The sequence below is a fragment of the Podarcis muralis genome, chromosome 17 (genome assembly GCF_964188315.1).
Source record: "Podarcis muralis chromosome 17, rPodMur119.hap1.1, whole genome shotgun sequence".
Taxonomy (NCBI): domain Eukaryota; kingdom Metazoa; phylum Chordata; class Lepidosauria; order Squamata; family Lacertidae; genus Podarcis; species Podarcis muralis.
This window is the reverse complement of record NC_135671.1, coordinates 15,398,256-15,424,791: the sequence shown is the minus strand read 5'-3', so window position 1 is coordinate 15,424,791 and position 26,536 is coordinate 15,398,256. Positions and strand designations below refer to the sequence as shown.

Below are 26,536 nucleotides of genomic sequence, written 5' to 3'. Positions count from 1 at the left end.
TGGCTAATGAAAATAGTTGCCCAGAAGCCTCTAACCAACACAAGATTAAAAACAGCTGATACAGAGGTTGAATGAATAAATAAAACATTGGTTTTAAAAAAAGAAAACATGATACAATCAGAGTTTTCTATGTCATTTATTTCAATGGGAGTGTTTAGGGCATGCTTAGCCATTGTGATGTCTCATAGATTTCTATGGGAAAGATTTAAGTCTGACTCGACCATGCCCCATATAAATGTGACATATTATTGGGTCAAAATAAATACCCAGGTAAAGTGAGAAAAATAGGTCTAATATTAGCCATTAGAACCCAGTAAAATAAATGAGAATTACTTCTGCATAGTAAATCAGAACTCAGCTATAGCACCATTAAAGAAGCTAGGTAAAGGACCCCTGACAGTTAAGTCCAGTCGTGAACAACTCTGGGGTTGCGGCGCTCATCTCGCTTTACTGGCCGAGGGAGTTGAAATTTGTCCACAGACAGTTTTTCGGGTCATGTGGCTAGCATGACTAAGCCACTTCTGGCAAAACCAGAGCAGTGCACGGAAACACCCTTTACCTTCCCGCCAGAGTGGTACCTATTTATCTACTTGCAAATATTAAAAACACGATAAAACATCAATTATTAAAAACTTCCCTAAATAGCTGCTTTCAGATGTCTTCTAAAAGTCAGGTAGTTGTTTATTTCCTTGACATCTGATGGGAGGGCGTTCCACAGGGCAGGCGCCACTACCGAGAAGGCCCTCTGCCTGGTTCCCTGTAACCTCACTTCTCGCAGTGAGGGAACTGCCAGAAGGCCCTCGGAGCTGGATCTCAGTGTCTGAGCAGAACGATGGGAGTGGAGACGCTCATTCAACAGTTAGGGTTTCTCTTTCACACTGTCACATAGACTCTAGAGTTGGACCATGAGTATCTAGAAAGGTAGCAGCCTTTCTAGAGCATGGGTGCTCTTGCCATAGGAATAAGAAGGAGGGATAATATAAACTTTTGAGAATACACAGGATGAGGCTTGAATAATGTATCAGAAACCCATGCTTGAACATGCTTGTAATTACTAATTAGGTCAATGGGGGCGAAAGTCCCTTTTGAGAGTTCACACTTCCTTTCCATCAGTTAAAAAGTGATGCCAGTGATAGTAAAACAAACCAAAAATTAATCAGACTTATTTTTTTGTCCTTACAGGAGCCCATTCCTGAAATGGAAATCCACCTTCCCCTCTGAACAGATCATGCAAACAGACTAGTTTCACCACATTAGCATATAGCTTCAGTGCTCAAAAGTTCTACTGATGCCATCTTGAAGTAATCAGAATTAAAACTCCGTAGGAGTTATTTTTAGTAAGTGTAGCATATTCCACACTCACATGCCTTGTTTTGCCTTTTGATTCCAGCTGCTATGTAGCAGTGACATTTATGCAATGTACTGTAGTAGAACTGCAACTATTTGTGGCTTTTGAAAACTATTAGCACATTCCCCCCACCCCCCACTTCTTGGAATTCCTATTCCACAAAATGTTAAGTGTCTGAGAATCAGAGCATGTATGGAAATCAGAACAGAGGTAGTACAGGGATCAAAAAGCAAAACAGACTACAACTTTGAATTACTCGCAACCTCTTGTCATGCAGGAACCTACATAACCTGGGTCTTGCAACTGCATCCAACTGTTTCAATAGGGCCACATTTTTGGAAGGAACTTCCAGTGATCAGGATGGAAGAAAAAGTCCGCTGCTTGGACATTTGGGACCTTAAGGCCAAACTGTTGCGCTTTCCAGAATGCACCCAGCCAGGAAGTAATAGGATGAGGGACATCCAGCCTTCAAAGCAAAATGGGTACATGGGTGAAGGAAGCTAAACTCTTCCCCTCTTGTGACTTGTCTCCATTCAGCATCTCTTGCCAAGCCCCTTTGTCTTCAGTCACTTCTGGTATTGGGAGTCCCAGCATGGGAAAAATGGTCCGAGAGGTCTTTCATTTGCCCTGTCACTTTCCCTGGGAAAACCTGTTATTTACTGCTGAATTAGAACGAATGCCCATCAGGTTTTCTTTAGATTGCCGTTTGTTCTGATTCAGAAGTACACAGTGGGTTTCCCCAAGGGAAAGTGACAGGGCAAACGAGAAATCTATCAGGCCCGGTGTTAGAAACTCAGAGATATAAGCTAGGGGCCAAATGGCTCCTTAAACCAAGGCTGCAGTCGCCAAAACAGAATGTCTAGTTGCCATTTTGGGGAAGACAGCTCTAAAGTCTTACTTTTCAAATGATGGATTGACTGTGATTGGTTCTCAGTTAAACATCTGGCTAGCCCAGATGACAACCTTGAGCTAGGTTAAGAGCTTTGAGAACTTAAAGAAAAGTCACTTGATCCAGGGACAGTCCACATTATATATTGGCCTATTCCAACCTCTATTTTTTAATTGGTGATGTAGACCATTCATAATGTAAGAATACTCTTTACAACTGTGAGCAGACAAACTACAATAATTGATTATAACGTCGTTCACTGCTCAGGCTGCACAGAAAAAGCAATTTGGTTCCAGAAATTCATTCTGATTGTGCAGACAAAACATAAGTGATAGAATTCAACAGGATGTGTTGCTAGTGTGTGAAAACAGTCCAGATCCAATGATCCCCAGGCATGCACCTCCAGATGGTGGAGATCTCAGGTGCTATCCTGGCGCCCAGGAATCTTCACATGTTCAGACCCACGCCTATAAAATCACAAGACAAACTGAAGAATTCATGGGACAAATGGGAGTGCAGATGAGCCCAGAGTCTTGGCAAAACAAGCAAAGTAGATCTGCTGGACGCTGAACTCAGCAAATTGGCCTAAACAGCTACTGTGGGTATGCTAAAGAGCTTGCGTGTGCTATCATTTCTTTCTTGAAAGGGTAAAAAGAGAGAGAGAAAAGCAGACCACATCCTGTGTCACAAAGTCCTTTGGGATTTCACGGTGGTTTCCAAAGCATTTTGTCATTTTTGAAGGGTAGTGGCTGTTAGTGAAAAACTCATATCTGAAGCACAAAACCAGCTATTTCTTTTGGGGTGTGGAAAGGTTAATAAGGAATGACTTACAACACTGCTTTCAAGAAGGAAGTATAACAGGATGCCGTCAAATTCTTTACATGCCATTGGTGTATCTGGGATATAACATATGACCTACCATGTGACGACTAACTAGCAGTGTAAGCTCAGTAATTTCCCTATGTTTTCTTAACCATTCACCCAACCATTCCCCAGGCCAGCTCACTTCACTGGAAGCCTGATTTAGAAACTGCTCTCCTCCTCCTCCTTGTATGGACAAAAGGAACCAAAGGAATCCTAATGAATAAGACATTCCCTTCTCCAACCCACTCCTCCTGCTGCTCCCTCCCGGCAGCCACCGATTCTCCATTTCCTGATGAAAAGCCACCAATGAAGTCAGAAGCAGCACATCTGGCTTATGTTAAGGTACTTATTTGATTAACACATTTTCATCAATGTTGCATTAGGCAGAAAAGGTGGATGATGAAAGGAAGGCACAAACTCAACAAGCTTGTTGCAAAGTAACTATTCAGAACAAGAACCTCCTAAAAGTCTGGTAGGGTAATGTATGAAAATTTGGAGGGGTGAGCGTAAGTTGAAAGCAAGATGCCCCCACACCAAACCAGCAGAATGAGAAATTGTTTGAAGTATATATTATCACGCCAAAATGGTTATATGAAAATAAATGGTCTAATCTTCCGAAGGCAATTGTGTTAAGACAGATGCACACTTTTTAAAACTGTAGACGGTAACTCTAGTTTCCAGAATATTATACATCAAGAAACAACTCAAGACAGATGCTATTTAAAGAAAGTGAGGAGGGGGAGAACTAAAAACAACTGGGGGGGGGGAGAGGAAAGAGGAGAGATAAACAATTTTTTCAGGCAAACTGATAAATCATCAGTGAACAAGTTAAGTGGTAACAAGTAGAACTTGGGATAACAATCCTAAATAGTGTTTTAACTACTAAATTAAGTGAACGAAAAGAAATAGCGAAGCAGTGTGAGGCAGCTTGGAGAATGGTGTTATAAAGGCTCCATTCTATGCTTGCTTTTTCAGACACAATTAAACACACTCTCTATATCAATGGGTGCATTATTAGAATGGGAGAGAGCGAGAGAGAAGTCAAAGGAGAGACAGACCTCACAAGTGCTGTACAAACCCAAGAGGCTAGCTACCCCTATTGTGTTTCTCCAGTGTCCATTTGCTGTACTCAAGAAGGTCTCATGTAGCAGAAAAGTATAAGCTGTGTTTTAAAATAGCCCTTTGAAAAGGAGGAGAAAGCTGCATGATCCCGATGATAACCCCAAGTACATTACACTGCACTGCAGCAGCAGGAGAAGGAGGCTGTTCCGAGTAGCTCAGAAACGGGTCTGCAATCATTTAGAGACCTATTTCTCCTAAAATATTACAGGCTACTTCTGAAAACTGCATGCTGAAAAGGCGCAGAGTATTTCCTCCACTCCTGCTAACTTCATCTAACTGATTAATTTTGGTTGGGACAAGCAAGAAGTGTCTTAAGTTATTAAGGCAGGAAAAGGAAACATAACATTTGCAACCGTTACCGCATAGTTTGCAGCAGATGGGAGCCGCATATTCTTTTAAACCTCAACCACGCTGCCTGCAACCTTTATGATAAAATGCACTCTTTGGAACAAAACACTTAACGACAGGACAACCTGTGCTGTATAGAGTTAGGAAAGAATAAGAAACAGGAGCTTACCTCATTTGATGCCTAGGATCTTTGAAGCAGACGCGTGCCTCTCCCACCCCCCACCCCCTACAAAGACTCCTTTTTTAGCTCATTGAAATCAAATTCCTTCTCTGCCTCCTTATGGGACTGTGATGTCAGAAGGCTGAGGGCTGGTTTATAGAAAGGGAAAGAGAGGGGGGGAGAGCACGCACAAGCTCCCCCCTTTCAATCCATTCATACAAAGAAATGTTAGAAAGTAAATGTCAGGCTGAGTCTCTGCAGTATAGCAAAATAGGAACTTCTAGCAAGGCTCACTCTGCCACTGACATCACTTTCCACCTCCCACAAAGGCAGTCGTTTCAGCTCCATTTGTAACCAAACACAATTGAAATAAAACCCAAACCATAATATTTCAAGGCTTGAAAGTATCAGCTTCAGTTTTCAGGATGGTAAGTGATGCAAACTGTCCAGCAAGAGCAGCCAGCATGGCATCTTCCAGATGTTGGACTACAACTCCCATAATCCCTGATCATGCTGAGGCTGATGGGAATTGTAGTTACAGGAGATTGTATTTCACACTGGTTTTGCCACCTTTATGAAACATTATAATGTTATAAAACAAAACAACTATGTCCACTATTGAATACAAATACATTCTACACTGACACAACTTAGAAATACTTTTAATATGTTAAACCAGAGCTTTCTAAACTTTTCATGTCGGTGACACACTTTTTAGACATGCGTCGTTTCACGACACAGTAATTAAGTTTTGCTAACAAACCAGAGGTTAAACCGACTGCCTTCCAGCCTCTGGAGGAGCGCGGGGAGTGTTTGCACGACATATCTACACACTGCAGCCAACATACTAACCTGTCGTGACACACAGTTTGGAAGGCTATGTGTTAAAACGGTCTAGAAATCAACCAACCAACCAACCTGCTTAGCCCGACAATTAGAATTTGTGGTGCCACTGAAAGCCCAAGATGCAGGCCGAATGCAAAAAAAATAACAAAATAACCCTGAAGTGGTGGCAGTATATGAGGCAAAGAAATGTTAATGTTAATTTTAACACACTGAGGGACACTTTCTTACAAGGCATGTAAGAGGACCGCCTCTCCCCATATAAACCAACCTGGACTTTGTGTTCATCATCTGAGGCCTTTCTTCATGTGTCTTTTCCATGAGAGGCCCAGAGGGCGGCAACACAAGAACAGGCCTTTTCTGTATTGGCTCCCCATTTGTGGTATGCTCTCCCCAGGGAGTTCCACCTGGCACCATCATTATATATTTTTAGGTGCCAGGCAAAAATGTTCCTCTTGAACCAGACCTTGAGCTGATTAACATTCTACAGCCTTTTAAATGTGCTTGGGGTGGCATTGTTTTGTTGCTTCTGTTTTAACTTCCTTGGAAGTCAAACAGCATAGTTCCCAAACGTCGCAAACCCAGAAGTGACTGTTTCGGTTTACGAACTATTTTTGGAAGCCGAACGTCCGATGGGGATTCCCATTGGCTACTGGAGCTTCCGTCAAGCTTTGGTTTTTGAACGTTTTGGAAGTTGAACTGACTTCCGGAATGGATTCCATTCGACTTCCAAGGTACAACAGTATTTGTGCTTTTACCTAGTTTTTTGTCTTGTGAACTGCCCTGAGATATTTTGATGAAGGACGGTATATAAGTCTTAATAATATTTACATTAATAATAATAATATTTGAAACCCTGTTCAAATGCAGCTTACTCCTAGTAAGCATGTTTAGGATTGCCACTTAAATGTAACTCCTCATGCAACTTTGTATCATGATAGAGATCCACATACAAAATTGTAATTGCTGTTCAAAATTCAGAGCCACTGTGCAGAGTGGAGATTGGAAAAATAATAATAATGCTGGTTCTTCCTACTGGGCCATGTTACTGAGAAAAGATGAGATCACAGCTTTTATGTGTTTTTAAAAGGTGAAAGCCCCAACTTATACATCTGAACCCTTCTCAGTTTATGGTTATCAGGGCACTTAACTTCGTATGATATAAAACAATAATTTATTATTTATACCCTGTCCATCTGGCTGGGTTTCCCCAGCCACTCTGGGTGGCTCCGAACAGAATATTAAAAACACAGTAAAACAGGTGTATACAAACATAGTATGAGGGCATATCTACATACAGTGGTACCTCGGGTTAAGAACTTAATTCATTCTGGAGGTCTGTTCTTAACCTGAAACTGTTCTTAACCTGAAGCACCACTTTAGCTAATGGGACCTCCTGTTGCTGCCGCGCCACTGCTGCGTGAATTCTATTCTCATCCTGAAGCAGAGTTCTTAACCCGAGGTACTATTTCTGGGTTAGCAGAGTCTGTAACCTGAAGCTTCTGTAACCTGAAGCTTCTGTAACCTGAAGCATCTGTAACCCGAGGTACCACTGTACTAGTTTAAGTTGTGTTGGGTGCTGTATCTTCTCTCTGCCCCTCCAGCTTTACTACAGTTCCCAGGATTCCCAGAGGAGAGGGAACGAATGCAAAACCAATTTAAATCTGTAGCGAGTGTCGGCTAGATGAGCAAAACAGTGTGCATATACCGTTGCTTGAAAATAAGGGCTATACAATTCAGCATAGCGAGGGAAACTGAAGCATTCATTGTTCCTAAGGAAAGTGTAGTTCACACAATGCAGTGTGTTCCAATAATTTATATCTAGCAAAACCAATTATGTGAAATCCCTGGGCTATAAATACAAGTTCAGAAGAGAACAAAAAACATTCCCTTTTATTTTCAGTGCCCATTATTTGTTGCTCATTTTCAGGCATAAGAAATGCACAATGTTTTAACTCCTCACCTCGGTCTGGGGTGGCAGGCAAAACAATCCAATGCAATGGGGTTTTCTGAAAAGGAACTGCCCTCGATTGCAAGCATCCTAAGGTGCCTGAAGTCAGTTTAATGGCACAGGAAACCAGGCCATCAAGACATTTACATGCTAATGCAATTATGGGGTAGACTGGAGAACACAAGCCTCTAGAGAATAGCTGTAGATGCTACATTATTTTTGAGGGGTGGGGAGGGGAGAAAGAGAGATTGTCCCAGTATATTCTTTCCTGCAAATCAGTCTATTTGCACTGAATCTGAAATGGCATTCATACAAGTAAAAAAGCACATGTATGGAGAGCTAGCGTCTTCAGAATGAAATGTGGCATACATTGTGCAAAAACACCACTGGAACCATTAACTGAATAATAGGATTTCCCTATAAATAGACATATTTTGCAGCATCCTATATGGTCTTTCTCTTAACATGGACATCAAATCTAATCTCAGGACTGAAAAAGCAAGATGGAGACATATCACGCATTAACCAAGAGTGATTTTTAGATTTAAAAAAAAATGTTTCATTTTATAATCAGTATCAACCAGTGTTGCTTGTTATTCTGAGCTATAGAACGTTTAGGCTGAGATTCTATGCACAGTTACTTAGGCATAACCCGCACATAATGAGCAAGTATTTACTGGTCTTCTGGTCATCACTTGCCTTCTCTTCTACATTCTAAAGTTGTGTGTTAGTTTGAACACTCAGCAGGACTGAATGCTAAAGCCTCTTCTGAAATGACCTACTTCAGGTGCAAGGTTGAAACCTCCCTGCACATAGAAAACTAGGATATCAGGGATAATGCTTCAGTTATATAAACCTTATAACTGCTACAGTAACTATAGGATAGACAGGGCTAGACAGGACAGCAGAGCACCCAGGTTAATTTCCACTAGAAAATCTCTGTCCTGCTACTTAGAGGGAAATAATATTATTATTGGGTAGTATTCAATTGAGTTTTATTCACAGTAGACCCACTGAAATGAATGAACATGACTAACTCGGGTCATTTAATTTCAGTAGGTCTCCTTCTGTGTAAAACTTAAGCGGAATTGAATACCAGTCAATATTGTTGAACCAGTCCCAAGTTGTTAAAGAAGTGGTTCCCAAACTTTTTTTTTTTTTTTTGCTGCTACTGACATCTTGCAGCTTTTATTCATTCTGAAGGCAAGATGTGCCTTAAAATATACATTTATATATCGATTAGTACCTTAAAGGAGGGACGTTGGTGGCACTGTGGGTTAAACCACAGAGCCTAGGACTTGCTGATCAGAAGGTCGGCGGTTCGAATCCCTGTGACGGGGTGAGCTCCCGTTGCTCGGTCCCTGCTCCTGCCAACCTAGCAGTTTGAAAGCACGTCAAAGTGCAAGTAGATAAATAGGTACCATTCTGGCGGGAAGGTAAACGGCGTTTCCGTGCGCTGCTCTGGTTTGTCAGAAGCGGCTTAGTCATGTTAGCCACATGACCCGGAAGCTGTACGCTGGCTCCCTCGACCAATAAAGCGAGATGAGCGCCGCAACCCCAGAGTCGGCCACGACTGGACCTAATGGTCAGGGGTCCCTTTACCTTTACCTAGTACCTTAAGCGTTTTACAAAATAATAAATACCGTATCGATAATGATGAAACTGAGAAATGAAAATGTGGTGCAAATATAGTGCAATAAGAAATGTTAAAATCCTAAAAATACAAAAACATAGCAGCACATCTTTAGAGTCAGTTATCTGCACTGGAAATACAAGAAAAGAACCTTCCACGTTGGATTTCCCATCACCATCTACAATGCAAGCACATCTTCGGTTCCAGCTTTCAAGCCTACTTCTTTCTATCGTAACATATAATTTTATTTGTAGCATAAACAGGACTATTACATTTTTTGCTCAGGCTATGAAGAGCACCTTTCACCAACACACTTGTACAATGAAGAAGAAGAAAAGGCAAATAACTGCCAAGCAGAAATTTTCTTATAATGTTAGTTATATTTTGGCAAGCTCTAACTTTTGTTTGCTTGTCTTAACCGAAAGTACAAAGAGCCACAAGAAGCATTGTAAAACAATATGCTATTAAAGTGATCCATTCAACTAAAACAAACGTTTCCCGTCCCATACGTCTCATGTGTTTATTTTATCAGTGCAAACTAATATTCTGATTATGCAATAAGATAGCAGCATGCTTCATTCACTCTAACAGGAATTTCTTCTTCCCAGGTCAACAGTACATTCAAGGGGGAAAAAAATATTTCTGGTTTTATGGGTGGGGTGGGGATATGTAGTTGTTTTTAGTTCTACATGTCTAGGAAATCAGCAAGCATTTTATGGATATTTACTGCTGCATAGAATGTTGGTGTGAAACTTGCACCATTCCAGAGAACCAAACTTGTAAGAAGCCCCTATATTCTAATACAGTCAAGAAGTATGAATAAGCATATTCTGTCCTGTGCCTTTGAATCCCCACCCACCCAGTGGCTTGACAGAGCTGACCCTGCCAAGCCTTCTTTGGTGTAAGTTTAGAGTCACTAGGAAAGTGCAACTAGGCTCATAGTAATTTTTGGATTGTCCAAAGAGACGACTGCCATCAGACATGGGTCTCATTTTGCCATTGGGTCAAACGCCAATCAGTTTTAGGAAGAAGACTGGGTCCTATGGGCTTCAGATTCCCATAAATATGTGAAGTTTTACCCTCAAGCTTTTGCATTCTTTGGGAAGCATGTGATCAGAAGTCCCAAGATGGTTCCTCTCAGAAGTTTCTCTCTGCAAGGAACTTGGCCAACTACGGTAAGTTAGATTGGCTTTAGTAATTTTATTTAGAAGCCTAATTGTTGCCTTCTATTAAACTTCTACTGTTAACCCCTCCCAATATAATTTATATTTAGACAGCTGGCTATAGTGATTTTAAAAGGCAAATATCTTGAACTTCTCATCAATCCCCCCCCCCCAATGTGCTAAAATGGCATGACTAGCCTACGTTTTGTGTCCTAAAGACACTTCACAAGTTTTGGTGATGGTTTTGGGCTGGGAACTTAAGTCCAAAGCTCCTCTCATTGTATATTTATTTTAGAGCTGGTTTTGGAAGGCAAGGACCTGGGGGAAAGGACTCAAAAACTCCCCCATATGGCTGAATGGACATGGGTATGGCAGGAGGTTTGTCCTGTCTGGTGGCAAGCCAATGTAATTTTGTTTTGCTTTGAGGAAACCCATTTACAGAAAAAGGAGCGGTCCAGTAAGGGGCACCCCCCTCCAACCCACCCTGATTCACAACACAATTTTACTTTCCTTTCCTTAAGCCTACTTCGTTAGAGGTTTAGTCCTCCACATAGTACCACTCATGGGTCTTGGCACTCATCTAGCCTGAAGAGAAACTAAATATCTAGCAAAGTAAACTGTTTTGCAAGATAAGAAAACATTTAAGCACGTGACATCACGTTTTCAGTCAGCAGCAGAAGTTCCCCAGAGAGCTTCTTTGAACAGAAACTTAAAGATAGCATCCAAGTTCCTTTTTGCACTCATTGACACTTCCAGTGCAATTCTTTTCCAAGTATTTGAATGTGTTAAGATTGACTAATGCATTGTTTAGTTACACGGCAGAGATCACCATAAAGAATGAATGCAACCAAAAAAATCGGATTACAGAGAAAGAAGTCATCCTTTTATTTACACCACAGTAGTCCTAGCTTCATTTTATGTGGTTCTTGATGTTTCCAAAAAGCCTCTCCCATTCTTGCATCCCATCATGGTTCCTTCCTCCCTGCCTGCCCATGTCCTCCTTTGTTGTCTCTGGGGAGGAAAGAACTTTCTCCTATAACTCTCTGAAAACAAATTGGTATGTGGCATGTGGTACCCAACGGATTCTCCTGAGAGAATGTGTCTCTCAGAAAGTGAAAAAGATTGCACCTGATTTACACTGCTATTGTACATTCAGAAATATAACTTATTCTCCATTGTGAAGACAAATAAATAAAAAAACCTTTGCAGTCCTGCCCTTCTGTTACCAACTGCATTTTCCAATACTTTTCAAAGTCAATTAAAAACACTAAGCCAACTTTAAAAGTAAATAAAAAGAGCTACTTCTTATTGCACATGTAATATCTAAAGAGTTACATAGGACATGTTCTCCTTGCCTAATCATAGTAAAGGTAAATGGACCCCTGACCATTAGGTCCAGTCGTGACCAACTCTGGGGTTGCGGCACTCATCTCGCTTTATTGGTCGAGGGAGCTGGCGTACAGCTTCCGGGTCATGTGGCCAGCATGACTAAGCCGCTTCTGGCGAACCAGAGCAGCACACGGAAACGCCGTTTACCTTCCCGCCAGCGTGGTACCTATTTATCTACTTGCACTTTGACGTGCTTTCGAACTGCTAGGTTGGCAGGAGCAGGGACCGAGCAACGGGAGCTCACCCTGTCGTGGGGATTTGAACTGCCAAACCCTCTCATTTGTTCATTGAACAGGTTATGAGTAGCAGAGATCAAGAACAGATGAAGCTGACTTATATGGAGTCAGACCATCTCACTCAGTATTGTCTACACCAGGCATCCCCAAACTCGGCCCTCACCACGTCGTGGGGATTCGAACCGCGACCTTCTGATCAGCAAGTCCTAGGCTCTGTGGTTTAACCCACAGCGCCACCCGCGTCCCTTTTGCCTAATGATAGCAGCAAGTTAATGTCAACTATTCTATCCGCACCCCCCCCCATATGCCCCATCAATTAATTGCATTGTCCTTTAATTAAAAACATGAATGAAGCATACACAAACAAGGTAGGATCTAAACAGATGAAAAGAACTAAAAGCAAGTTTTATGTCGTATACCACCACCCTGAAATCTGATACAATGAAGGTCACTAGAACCATGCTTGAACGAAATTAAGTAAAATATATTGGGTGGTACCCAATATTAGTCTTACTCAGAACAGACCCAGTTAAATCAATGAACTTCCATTAAGCTGGTATAAATCTCTCCCTAGTTCGTGGGTGCAAGGGGGACTGGGACGGCTTTGGATCCAAGCTGTTTCCCGGTCAACCCCTATCAACGGCTGGGTCAGGGCATCCCCACTGTATTCCTTACAACAACCCTATAAGGTTGGCCTGTGTTACAGATGGGAGACTCAGAAAGTGTGGGCAAGAACTTCCCAAAGGAAGTATGCCACTTACTTATCTAGTGATTTCTAAGCTAGGCTGAAAACTGCAGATCTCCCAGATCATATTTATGCAGCAGTAGCAGCAGCAGCAGCAACAGCAACAACAACAACAACAACAACAACAACAACAACAATGAATTATTTGCCAGCCATATGACCAGGTTGCCCCAGCCATTCTGAATGGCTTCCAACAAATTATAAAACCACAGTAGCACTATCTTTTTACTTGGGAGTAAAACTTGCTTCTGAGCAGACTAGCATAGGACTGCACAGTTATCATATGATCTCCCAGTCACTCACCACATTAAACATCAAGACTTTTCCAAACTTTCCTGCTCTCCCACCATTCTAAATATATATATATCAGCACTACTGTTGCAATATATATCTTTCATCCACGTGGCCTCAAGGTAATCTGATTTAGAAGGCGAATGGAGTATTAAACAATTTAAGGAACTGAGAAGTCTTCCCTTCTCAGACGCTGCCATGCCGTGTGAACTGGAATGGGAGACTTTGCAGTGCCTCAGGAGTTTTTCCAGACTGCTGCTCCACCCATCTCCCCTGTCTGGAGCACTGGAGCAGTAAACTATGCAGGAGAAAGCAAGCGAGGAAGAAGAGGAGGAGGAGGAGGAGGAAGAAGAAGAAGAAGAATCCAATGAGCACTGGAGTGTGTGCGTGTCGTGCAACAAGTGCTCTTTCAGAAGTACAATGCTGATCTTGCTATTCTCTAGTCATCCATTCGGAATTGCAGAAATTGCCACAACCCAGGCAACCCAACTGTTGGCAACTGGCACAGTGAAGCCTTACCCAACCTGGTGCCCTTAAGATGATTTGGAATATAGTACCACCATCATCGGCCTCAGCTGGGGATGATGTGAGTTGTACGAAACAACAGGAGGGCACCAAGTTGGGGGAAGGATGCTCTGGAATATCACCAGTACACTCCTGCACAAAACTCCTAGGATTGAACAGCCATTGGCTTATCTCACCTTTTACCTCTCTTGAGCCACAGGGAACAACCAGCCAACCAATGATAGTTCTTGACAGTCTGTCACACTGCAAACTGACCAAGAAACAGAACCCTGCATGGGTCAATGCAGATGAAAAGGTGAGGCTACGCACAAAGCAGCAGGCTATTGATTCTCAAATGGCCAATGCCACCAGGGTCAGGAAGCTAGTATAAGTCTCATTGTCCACAAGGGCACCCCTTAACTTTCTCTTACATAAGTGAATACTTTCTGGTTATTCCTATGGGTGTGCGTAAAGCACTTGGGGATGCTAGCACGGGCAATGGCAAAATATGTTATTTCCACAGACACAGGATGGCCTGGCTTTCAGAAACAAGGGGTGCAATGTTCCATGAGTCTCTGTGCACAACAGCCCACCCTCCACAGCATCCCCTTAACACATGAAAACTTGACACAGATCCTGCCTGTCAAAATGATGGAGATTTCTCTGTTGAAACCAACAGAACATAATAAAAACTTGCGATAATCAGAGCTGGTGGGGGATGCGATGCTGTTCTGGAATCTGAAACATTTTGTTTAAATCCTTGGCACAATGAATTATAAAATTAAAGTATTAGATTAAAACTTCTTCCCCTTTAACAACACTGTTCCTCATTTACATTTCAGATAGGGATCACAGTTTTGTCAGTAGATGTATTTGCTTATATGTGCATAATCAGTGATATTATATAAACATATAATTATTGCAAAATCAAAACCAGAAAGAAAACTGGTTATCATACATCACATTCTTAAACAACAACAACAACAGCAGCAGCGCAGGCCAACAAATGTTTCTCATAATTCAGAAAATACTGTGATTTCAGACAGCACAAAGCAAATTATTTTCTTACCCTCAAATCTTGTTCCATCGAAAGGCAGAGTACCTGCCATGGCGCTGTGTACCTAAACATCTTTGGCAACTTCACCAAACAAATGGCAAAAGGCACACTGAGTTTCTCAGCTACTTGGGTTGGTTTTCATTGGGAACAATTAACACGAGGAAAAGAGCTGAAGTTATATTTCTCAAAGGTTTCTTGTGCTTGAATTATAAGCTGCAGTAACAACCATCACACTTGCACCCAGAGGAACTGAATAAGTAATTCACTAAGAGGCTTTTTTTTCCTGGGAAGAGCTTAGCTCAAACTCAATTAGCAAAAATAGGATGATAACCTCTGAAGCTCCCACTTCTCCAAGCTGTAGTTTGACAATAGACTGCATGGGCCAGTTTGGATATCATGATAAAGCATAATTCCTTTTGATGGGGATAAGCTGTGGCCAAGTCTCGAGCTCAAGCAATCTTCCCACTCCTTTCCCACCATGGTCCAAACTGTAGTTAATATTAAACTATGGTTTGCTTCAAACAAGCCAAGCCCAAACTCTGGGTTATGAAGCTGACTTATTTGAACAAACCATTTGAACAAGCCACCCCATCAATGGGGAAAGCCACTGCTGCACACACTTAAGAGAAACTAACTCTTGGCGCCTCTCCTCCAACCCTGATATCCAATCCAATTGTGAGGATATTTACAGAGATATTTTTCGGGCAATACCTGCTATATAACTTCATGTACAGTGGTGCCTCGCAAGACGAAATTAATTCGTTCCGCAAGTTTTTTCTTCTTGCGATTTTTCCGTCTTGCGAAGCACGGTTTCCCATAGGAATGCATTGAAAATCAATTAATGCGTTCCTATGGAAACCGCCTTCAGACCAGGTCCGGGGACAGTCTGTCCCCCGACCTCTTCTGAAGGCTGGGGGGGGGGGGACAAGGGCTTTTCTTCCCACCCCCAGCATTTTAAAAAACCCCGGGACAGCGGAGGACTTCTCCGCTGTCCGGGGCGATCTTAAAATGCTGGCGGGCGGCATTTTAAAATCGCTCCGGGACAGCGGAGGACTTCTCCACTGTCCGGGGCGATTTAAAAGCCCCTGGGAAGGCAGGCAGGGGGGACAAAGACTTTTGCCCCCGCCAGCCTTCAGAACAGGTCCTGGACCTCTTCTGAAGGCGGGCGGGGGGCGAAAGTCTTTGCTCCCCCCCCGCCTGCCTTCAAAAGCCCTCCGGGACAGGCAGGCAGGGGGGAGCAAAGACTTTTGCCCCCCGCCGGCCTTCAGAAGAGGTCCAGGACCTCTGAAGGCGGGCGGGGGGCGAAAGTCTTTGCTCCCCCCTTGCCTTCAAAAGCCATCCGGGACAGGCTTCGCGGACCTCTCCGCAAGCAGCGGGAGCGCTCCCGCTGCTTGCGGAGAGTTGCCAGCATGCCGAAGCCTGCGCGCGCTGAGATCAGTGCGCCCAGGCTTCGCGGACCTCTCTGCAAGCAGCGGGAGCGCTCCCGCTGCTTGCGGAGAGTTGCCAGCATGCCGAAGCCTGCGCGCGCTGAGATCAGCACGCCCAGGCTTCGCGGACCTCTCCGCAAGCAGTGGGAGCGCTCCCGCTGCTTGCGGAGAGTTGCCAGCATGCCGAAGCCTGCGCGCGCTGAGATCAGGGGGGAGCAAAACTTTTGCCCCCCGCCGGCCTTCAGAAGAGGTCCAGGACCTCTTCTGAAGGCCGGCGGGGGGCAAAAGTCTTTGCTCCCCCCCGCCTGCCTTCAAAAGCCGTCCGGGATAGCGGGAAGCACTTCCCTGCTATCCCGGACTGCTTTTAAAATGCTGGTGGTGGGGAGCAAAGCCTTTCGGCCCCCGTCGGCCTTCCTGGACCTCTTCTGAAGGCCGGAGGGGGGGAAAGGCTTTGCTCCCCACCGCCAGCATTTAAAAGAGATCCCCAGAGATTTCCCTATGGGCTTTCTTCTTGTGAAGCAAGCCCATAGGGAAATTCGTCTTGCGAAGCAACTCGCAAACGGAAAACCCTTTCGTCTTGCGGGTTTTCCGTCTTGCGAGGCATTCGTTTTGCGGGGCACCACTGTACATTTTCTGGTACAGAGAAAGGCCAGAGTATATGTTATGTACTGAAGTTCTTACGCTGGGTCAGCAGGGGGATACTGTAGATAGTTTTCACTCAGGTCCACATATGCAAATAAGGGATTGAAAGTGATGTTCAGTGACTGGATAGTTACAGAAAATGGTTACTGTTGCATTCTAGAGGAGCTCTATATAAGCAGGCTGGCTGAACCCTTCAGTTCAGTTCTGTTCTGGCCTGTGAATAAACAAGAGCTGTTTGAAGAATCGCTGTGTCGTCTGATATGTTCACCCACAACTTAACAGTATGAGTAAGTTTTGGGTCTGGCCCATGGTTCTAAGATCTTATTGGGCTAGAATTCACCTTAGTTTTGGAGGTAGTATTGAAGTGGGACTGGACAAGACAGCTGGTTAGTGAGGGGGTGGGGTTACCAAGAATGACAAATAGTATTTTCCCCCAAGTGACAATTGTGTTAAGATATCTTTTTTTTTTAGGCGAGGGTAGGGGGGGAAAGAAGTCAAGACAATCCTACCCATTATGAATGCAGGAAACAATATCCTGAATTGCATGGCATAAAATCCTTGCCCCTACTGCCCCATGAATCCCAGTATAGACACACTTCCTTCCATCTCTAGCAGCAATGGGAGCAAAGAACATTTCCCCTCTCTTCAGTTTCTGTTTCAAGGCATTTCCCCAGAATGCCACCAGTGGCTGTTTTCAGTAAAGGGAACATTCCGTTGGGTTCAACAAGGTTCATTTGCAATGCAACAGGGAAGAGGTCTCTGCAGAGTAAGGATGGAAAAATCTGTCAATTTTGGTTCTCTCGGTTTCTCATTTTCCCAGTCTTCAATTAGTTTCTCCACATTTCTACAGCAATTTGCAAATTGTCTTTTTTAAAAAAAAATCTTCAAGGAAATTCTTGAGCATTTTAGTGCATATGCCTCCTAACAAACATATTTTTGGGTACGCAGTTTTGAGATGTTTTTCCCCTAAGCGATTTTTCCTGATATAATGCATTTTCATATATTATCTTCGCTAATATCTTCATTTATATATTCACTTCTACCTAACATATGCATTTTTGTAAACACTGGTTGCTTAGAGAACTGCATTGCAAAATCTGGATAACTGTGAGTTTGAAAGGCGTTATGGCAGTTTATGCAGTGCCTGCCTCCACTCTCACTTAATTCAGATTCATCTGAAACAGAACTAGAAAAAAGTTTTGAGTTTGGGGTTGTTGTTGTTGTTGTTAAAAGACGACTACCCCTCTCTCTCTTTTCCTTTTTAGAAATAGCTCGGTAATAAACACCCTAATCTAGCAGCAGCAGCTGGTTAAGAGTTTAGACATTCTTAGCACTACAGAGACAACATTCCATGCCAGCCTATTCATTATTGAAGACAGATGCGAACAACGCGCCTTCACGGAGCACTTCTGCATGAGCGTTCCTAGCTTTCCTTTACTTAAAAAGAAAATCAGTAGCCCTCACAGTTGCATCAAAAATAAGTAAAGAATTGTTTGTATTCATAGTATTTTTAAAGTAAGGTTCTCCAAGTGCATATGACTGCAAAAATCAAAGTGATCATCAGGCAATGAAGTGTTGATTACAGCAAAATACATACATACATACATACATACATACATACATACATACAGGTGTCTTCTTGTGCTTTTATAACCAGCCCAAACATTGTATCTGCAGATTATGGATGGTCAAGTCATGTTTTTGTTTATGTAAACTGGATGCTTAAGATAGCACTGATGGTGGGAGAAATTAGCCACGGTCTTGGGGGTCAAGTTGTTAAATGTTCTCCGGCTATTTTCATCAGCAGATATTCAAGCATCTGCTATGCAAGGAATGGAGGGGAGAGTCCGAAGCAGTTCCCATCTCTCTGTTTACCCACAGGAACATGCAGCTGTTATGACCTCTTGACTCATCTCCATCCTTTTAAGGGAAAGGGCAGATAGTGTCTTCCTCTGGACATGCCACACACTAAAGTAAATACTAAGGGACTGGATGCTAAATTGGAATAAGCCAAGCACTTCATGTTGCTTGCCAGATTAACTATTGAACTAAAAGCTCAGCAATAGCTAACACGCAAAAAAAGAATGTGCTTTTATGGATTATGAAGTTTAAAATTGTGAGAACACAAGGAAACTACCAGATTCAGCAGGCAAGTCTTATAACATAATACAGTGAAACCTTGGTTGTTGAACGTAATCCTTTCTGGAAGCCCATTCAGCTTCCGAAATATTTGACAACTGAGGTGCGGCTTCCGATTGGTTGCAAGAGCTTCCTGCACTCAAGCGGAAGTTGCGTTGGAAGTTCGGCTTCCAAAAAAACGTTAGAAAACCAGAGCATTTACTTCCAGGTTTTTGGCGTTCAGGAGACGAAACATTTGAAAACGAAGCCGTTCAACAACTGAGGTTTGACTGTACAAGTTCCAGCAAACAGGGCTCCTTGTGTTATATATATGTTATACTTATGCACAGGTTCCCATGAAGATGGAAGTGTAAGCAACACTCTCAATTAGGGCAAAAAGGTTGGGAGTACCTCCAGGGTTCTGGCCAAACTGGGACAAACTGTGGTTTGTCTAAGCAAAGCAAGATCAAAAGCATGGTTTCTAATCTTGAGTACTTTGGATAGTTACATGCAAACCAATTCTCTCTGCACCGGGCCTCAATGGTTAGAGCAATTTTACTGTACATGTTACAGGTGTGTCCAACATTGGTTGCACTCCAAATCAACAATGAGCTGCCCAACAGATTCCTATCCTATTTGAAGGGAATTAAACCCCAAATGCACAGTAATAAATACTGTTCGAAATATTGCACTTTTCTCCTCTCAGCAAAAAATCATAAATAGTACAGGATGATCATTCTGAGCAGAACTAGGCAAAACTCTGTGTAGAAGCTTACAACAACAGAGGGGATTCATCACAATCAGCACTCAAAACTGCATTTAGCACACACCCAGAAAAAAGCACATGCATATCTTGTGGTTCTGCAAATTTAGATTATTGTGGTGCAGTTATGCAAAATGCCTGAAGGGAAATCTTAACTTTTAAGGGGCATATCAATGCTAGCATTCTGCAGTGGTACCTTGCATCTGCTTCCTTCTTCCAGTCAACCCATAACTACTGAGCTTGGCTATTTATTTAGGGTAACAGCCACAAGTTTAGTAGTTATTCCCTATCAGACCTCGGGGATGAACACACTTAACTGATAATTGCAATGTATTTCATCCTTTTGGCAAATCTGCCTACTATACCCTGATGTGGTTTGAGACTTTGAAATGCTGGAAGAGTCAGTGTTGCCTGGAGGGGCTGCAGCAACCATTCTCTTGGTGATCCATTTACCATAAAGATCAAGGCTTCCTAACAACAGCACTTAGCTGCCTGCATTAGCTCCGCCTTTTACTGGTGACCAATTCAATTATTTGGATTCTGAAATGCCAACAGCAGACATAGGCACTGTATACTATGCTGGTGGAACAAGACCAAGTATTCCATTGAGTTAATTTATAAGATTAGGGCATGGATAGGCAAACTACTGGCCACATGACCTGGAAAAAATGTCTTTGGACAAACATTGGGCCGCCTCGGCCAGTAAAGCTAGATGAGCGCCGCAACCCCAGAGTTGTTTGTGACTGGACTTAACTGTCAATGGTCCTTTACCTCCCCTCCCTTTTTTAAGGCAAACTAAGACCCGGGGGCTGGATCCAGCCAAATTGCCTTCTAAATCTGGCTTGCGGATGGTCCGGGAACCAGTGTATTTTTACATGAATAGAATGTGTTCTTTTATTTAAAATGCACCTCTGGGTTATTTGTGGGGGACAAGAATTCATTCATTTTCTTTCCTTCAAAATATAGTCCAGCCCCACACAAGGTCTGAGGAACAGTAAACCGGCCCCCTGCTGAAAAAGTCTGCTGACCCCTGGATTAGGGTTTCAGCCAAAACATGCTTTGTTATCTGGGGTGCACACTGCTTAACTTCCATTGCCCAAACAGCTCAAAACATGGTGACCCTCCTTTACCAGAATGCAAAGCTACAGCTACAGATGCCAAGCCAACAGTTGTGGAGAAACATAATGTGCACTGATTCTCTGTGCAGATAGATGAGTAGAAAATGGTTCATCGTTCTTCCTATGAAATTTGTAAACTTGGGATTAATGGCATAGAGGAACCGGTGCCTGCCTTTGTGCCTCTGAACATGATAGCCTCTACAGATACATATGAATGCACGCAGAGGAGCACGAGTAAACCCCATATCATATCTGTTTATTCAGTGCTGCTTCATGGAACACTTGCCATTTTTCTCCATTCTGTGGATTTGCCAGTCTTGAACTCCATGTTTACAAGCCAAGCAATTAGGTATGCATGGACAGCTGTAAGGAAGCCTCAATATGTGTCAGTTTATACTAGCTGAACGTTTTGCCAGTGAACGATTAAAAAAACCATGCTGGGTCTGTAAAGGCATTTCTAGTTCAGTGTTCTTCTCTGTATTCACACTCCTCTAACTGCTGAAGGAACATGTTTGTTGTCCCTGGAAATGCAAACCATATTGTGACACTCTTTAGCAAATAACATTTAAGACAAGGGTGCCAGCCCACAAAAGTTTATGCCACAATAAATCTGTTGGTCTTTAGGATGAGACACTTTGTTCTTTAACTTTAAGGAAGGAAGATTTGCTCTAAATGACAAGCAATAGCTCAGTTGGTTAGAGCACGGTGCTGATAATGCCAAGGTTGCAGGTTCGATCCCCAAATGGGACAACTGTATCTTCCTGCATTGCAGTGGGTTGGACAAGATTATCCTCAGGGTCCCTTCCAAATCTATGATTCTATGAATTATAAGCATTTAGCATGCTGGTTGGTATACCCATCCATTTGGGCTGCACTCTACCTTATACAGTGGTACCTCGGGTTAAGAACTTAATTCATTCTGGAGGTCCGTTCTTAACCTGAAACTGTTCTTAACCTGAGGTACCACTTTAGCTAATGAGGCCTACTGCTGCTGCTGCAGCCGCACGATTTCTGTTCTCATCCTGAAGCAAAGTTCTTAACCTGAGGTACTATTTCTGGGTTAGCGGAGTCTGTAACCTGAAGCGTCTGTAACCCGAGGTACCACTGTAAGGGGATATAAGCCATCTGGAAAATAGACCCCACCCATTAATATGCCCTTTAAAAAACAAAAACAAAACCCAACTCTCCCATATTTAAAAACGCCTATAGCGTTGATAGATTTCTTTAAAAAACACACATCAAAACCATCCAATCATAAACCACACTCTTATTTAAAACATTTATGCCCTTCCTTTCCCAAATGTTTAAGATGGTTTAGAAAGAAACATAGCAGTCGATATACTCCAAAAGAGAACAAACAACATGGAAAAGAAAACCAGCTTCGCATATATAAAAAAGAACATATCTACAAACGCTACTTATAATAATGTCTGAGGCACATGAGTTTTCAGCCTGGCTTTAAGACCAAAACCCAAAAAGGAGAGGGGAGGGAAGCTTGCCAAACGCCCATCACAACAGCTGTGTACAAGTGTAGCTCTTTCAACAGCATTTCTATGAATGTATGAAGTCATAAAGAACAAGACCTTATCAACAACTGGATATTTTACTTAGGCAGAGCCTTTCCTTTTCCACTTCCTGCCTTGGACTACAAACAACTGATGTTGAAAAGAGAGCACACACTTTTATTATTTATGCTTCACATAACAAGCCGTTTCAGCTACAACCCTTCTTAAATAACGACTAGCGTATCTCTAAAGGAAACCCTCAATTAGAAAGCAGCACGTAAACACAGGGGTGACTTTAAGACTTGATCCTAAAAGTCAATTATGCCAAAACCAGTCATTTGGGTAACTGATTTGATATGTGGATTGGTTATTTAAGGAAGTGTCTTCCTCAGCTGTTTCGAAACTGGAAATCTTAAGCAGCAACATTGTTACCAAACCCTACCACACTTGTTACCGTATTTTTCGCTCTATAAGACTCACCAGACCACAAGACGCACCTAGTTTTTGGAGGAGGAAAACAAGAAAAAAAAATTCTGAATCTCAGAAGCCAAAACAGCAAGAGGGATTGCTGCGCAGTGAAAGCAGCGATCCCTCTTGCTGTTCTGGCTTCTGGGATAGCTGCGCAGCCTGCATTCGCTCCATAAGATGCACACACATTTCCCCTTACTTTTTAGGAGGGAAAAAGTGAGTCTTATAGAGCAAAAAATACGGTACTTAAAATCTGCATAAACGAAAGTACTGTAAAATGAATTTAAGTAGGGTGGGTGAAAGTACCTGAGACCTTGCTAAGACAAGCAACTGTTCTCAAAGTTCATCATGGCTTTTCTGTATGCAATTTCCCCACTTTTACCAAATATAGCGTTCTCTGCCAAATACAGAGCAAAAATGTGTTAGTGTAGAGCAGGTAAATCCAAGGCACAGAATCTCTGGCTAGTGGGCCTAACTAATCCTGGCACAAGTCTCAATTTGGTCCACAAGGTCATTTTCCCAAACCACACACCCCTACCCCCACACCTGATGCCATCTGTGATGTCAGGTGTGCAACAGGGAAGGACATGGCTACAAAGGAACAATGGCTACTGAAAGTGAGTTCCCAATTGTTCCTTTTGAAGCAGGGCTGGATGACATCAGGCCCCACTGGGATTCGCTACACAAAGGAGCTCCTCATCTGCAAATCCCTACTGGAGCCAATGGGACAAAGACCCTGGCAGCACTGATCAGGGATTACAGCAAGCTCTTGTGAACTCTTAATTGTCAAAGATGGTCTGCCAAGGCGAGGTGGGTGGGTGGGAATTAAGGAGGAAGTCCTCCAGCCAGATCCACTTCCCCTCCTCCTGTTTTGAAGGTTGGCAATATCATACAACTATAATTCTTCACCCAATCCTTGGCAGCTTCTCTCTTATGGTGCTATTTGCATGTGCCAATGGTAAAACTCTTGTTGGTGCTGCAACCACATTGTGTGTGTGCTTCTAATCAGCTGGGGCAGCACCAAAGGAAAGCAGATGCCACGCAGATAGGTGGGTCCTATATGTAACTTATTAAAAGTAAAGGTAAAGGTACCCCTGCCCGTACGGGCCAGTCTTGGCAGACTCTAGGGTTGTGCGCTCATCTCACTCTAGAGCAGTGTTTCCCAAACGTTTTTGGGCAACGGCACACCTGTTTACCGGAAAAAAATCTCGCGGCACACCACCATTAAAGCCCCGCCCCGTGACGTCAGCGCGCAGCGTCACGCCGGGAGGGACGCACAAAAGTGAAAGTTTTTTCCCTTCCCCTTGCCGGGGTGGGAGGAGGCAGCAGAGCGAGGGACTGAGGGACGGCGGCAGCTGAGGCGGCGGCGATAGCGGGCGGAGGAGGAGCCGTCGCCGGGAGTTGCTGCTGCTGCTGTTGCTGCTGCTGCCCGGACATGCCGGCCTCCTCCTCCTCCGCTGTCTCGCAAGCAACCCACCCTCCCCCCGCTTCCCCAGACCGTCTCCCCCCCCCACCGCCGTGTCCCCTACCTGTGCTGCAGCCCCACTAGCCCCAGCGTGATCACATGGGGCACGTCCAGCTCCGTGGGCCACAGGCCGGAGGCGATGCACCCGAACACGCCGCACTCCTCCCGAATCCCCAGCTCCTCGAATTCCATGGTGCCCGAGCGAACACGTGTTGTTGTCAGCGCAGCTGCTTCTGTTATTGCCGCTGCTGCCTCCTGCCGCCGCCGCCGCCTGGGTTTGAGGGGGGGGCGGAGGAGGAGGAGAAGGAGGCGGCGGCCTCAGAGGCGCGAGTTCCTCTCCGCGCCCACCCCTTGCGCCCGCCTCATTTACATGCATACATTACGAAGGGGCGAAATTCCCCGCCTCGGGGCTGCTCCGCGTGGTGGAGTTGGTTTCCCCACCCCAGAGGAGCAGAGCAAGAGAGGTCGCCTTCGGGGCGGGGGGGGCTACTTTGTATCTGCCTTTGGACACAAGTTAGCTCCCGCTCGCTCTTTCTCTCTCCCCACAAGTTAACTTTGTTTCCCTCTCTCTTTCTCTCTGCGCGCGCGCGCTTCTGAGAGCGAGTTTTGCCCAGTGGCTCCGAGAGTGTAAACGGCTGGCTGAAGTGCTGAGGAGACCGCGAAGGGCGGAGGGAGCTGGGCTTCGCGCGCGACGGAAGGGGTTATTCCCCCCCCCCCTTATGGAAACGGGGTTTGAGGGAATAAGGGGTAGGGAGGAGACTTCGGTTTTTGCGCGACTGAGCAGGGGAAGGGGGCGTCGGCGGGCGCTCGCCTCAGATTGGAGAAACGCTACCAAAGGGTTGTGAGCGGGGGGGTGTGTTAAAAACATCCCTCCCTCCGTGGGTGGAGGAAAGGGGGCTGGGAGGCAGGATGTGGCCCCGGCGGAGAGTTTTAGGTGGCCCAACCCCTTCCCTTTCCCAATGAGGTGGAAGCATTGGCGGGTTTCTGCAACCGCGCCCCGCCCCCTTCCGCCGTCCGTGCCCCCCCCCCTCCCTTCGTACGCAGCCCCAAAAGTGCCTCCGGACTCCGAACGCGCTTCTTTTTCGGGTCGCTTCCCTCTCGCGCGCTGCTCACTTGGTTTTGTTCTCTCCTAGGCGCCCGACTCGCCCGCCTCCCTCCCACGGCACACCAGCCGGTGTCTCACGGCACACTAGTGTGCCGCGGAACACCGGTTGGGAAACACTGCTCTAGAGGCCGGGAGCCAGCGCTGTCCGCAGACACTTCTGGGTCACATGGCCAGCGTGACAAAGCTGCTCCGGCGAACCGGCACCAGAGCAGCACACGGAAACGCCGTTTACCTTCCCGCTATAAAGCGGTACCTATTTATCTACTTGCACTTAAGAGTGCTTTCGAACTGCTAGGTTGGCAGGCGCTGGGACCGAACGACGGGAGCTCACCCCGCTGCGGGGATTCGAACTGCCGACCATGCAATCGGCAAGCCCTAGGCGCTGAGGTTTTACCCACAGCGCCACCCGCATCCCTATGTAACTTATTACCAAACATATATTAAAACTAGAAGAGAGAATGAGAGAAAGACACACAAAGAAAGTGTTTTTTGCTTCAGCGTTCCCATAACCAATATTTAGACCTCTTCTTCTCACACATTTTCACTTAGCTACCTAGTTTACTGCTGTGAGCTTATCACTAGAACTGTCAGTCAAGTTTGTATTTTCCATCTTTTTATTCAGCATTGGATCATATTTCACTACAGCTGGACAATCCAGCAACAGTTCCAGATATCCCAGGGAAACCAGAATTAAAACAGGAACAAGTGCAGGCAATTCCAAGATTCAGAAGTTCCACCACAGTGACACAATTTGGAATGCAACCAACATATGGCGCTCCTGTGATAAAGTAGCAATGAGCCATACACTTTGTTCCGGCGCTGTAATATTTTTATACTTAGCACATCATCACGAAAAACAGAGCAGTAACAAATTACAATAAAAACAGGAGCAGCAGTCCCCACACTGCACTAACCATACATGTGAGTATGGCTAAAGCAAAATTCATCTCAGTTGGTTATACAACAGCACGTCTGTATGTTGCCCAACCTGATTTGGGAAACATTATTATTCCATGTAGCATCCGTGCCATGTGTGTATTAAGCTGGGTCACAGCTTGAAATGAAGGGCAGATTACAAGCAGTAGTTACCATAACAGAACTGCAAACAGACTGAGAAATGAAGCGAGGGATGTGCATATAAAAATTTGTGCCAAAGAAACCTAAATACTGCACCAAGCTGAATTCCATTACCTGTATTAACACAATTTCTTCTGTTACTCTTTGGGAAGGACAAGGAGCTAAGAGGGGCCCTGATCCACTACCACTTATAATCTTATTTGGGAAACGGTGTGGCTCGCGAGAAGAAATCAGTCGCTATGTACTCTGCAATGAGGAGGGCTTGTTTTTAAATTTGTGTTTTAAACTTTTTTTAAAAAAAATAA

At 44.2% G+C, this 26,536-nt stretch overlaps 1 protein-coding gene across 7 annotated transcripts in view; it reads right to left on the bottom strand.

The window, feature by feature from the left end:
* The window catches only part of LOC114587756 (PALM2-AKAP2 fusion protein-like), a 119,406-nt gene that overhangs the window by 28,027 nt on the left and 64,843 nt on the right, over positions 1 to 26,536 (bottom strand). Inside the window, exon 1 of one of the 7 annotated variants that reach the window (XM_028712456.2) lies at positions 4,741 to 5,145. The exons of the other annotated variants lie outside the window; for them this stretch is intronic. The gene's annotated coding sequence lies outside the window, so the exon portion shown is untranslated. Of the gene's footprint in view, positions 1 to 4,740; positions 5,146 to 26,536 lie in introns of those variants that run through there. 7 annotated transcript variants of the gene reach the window in all.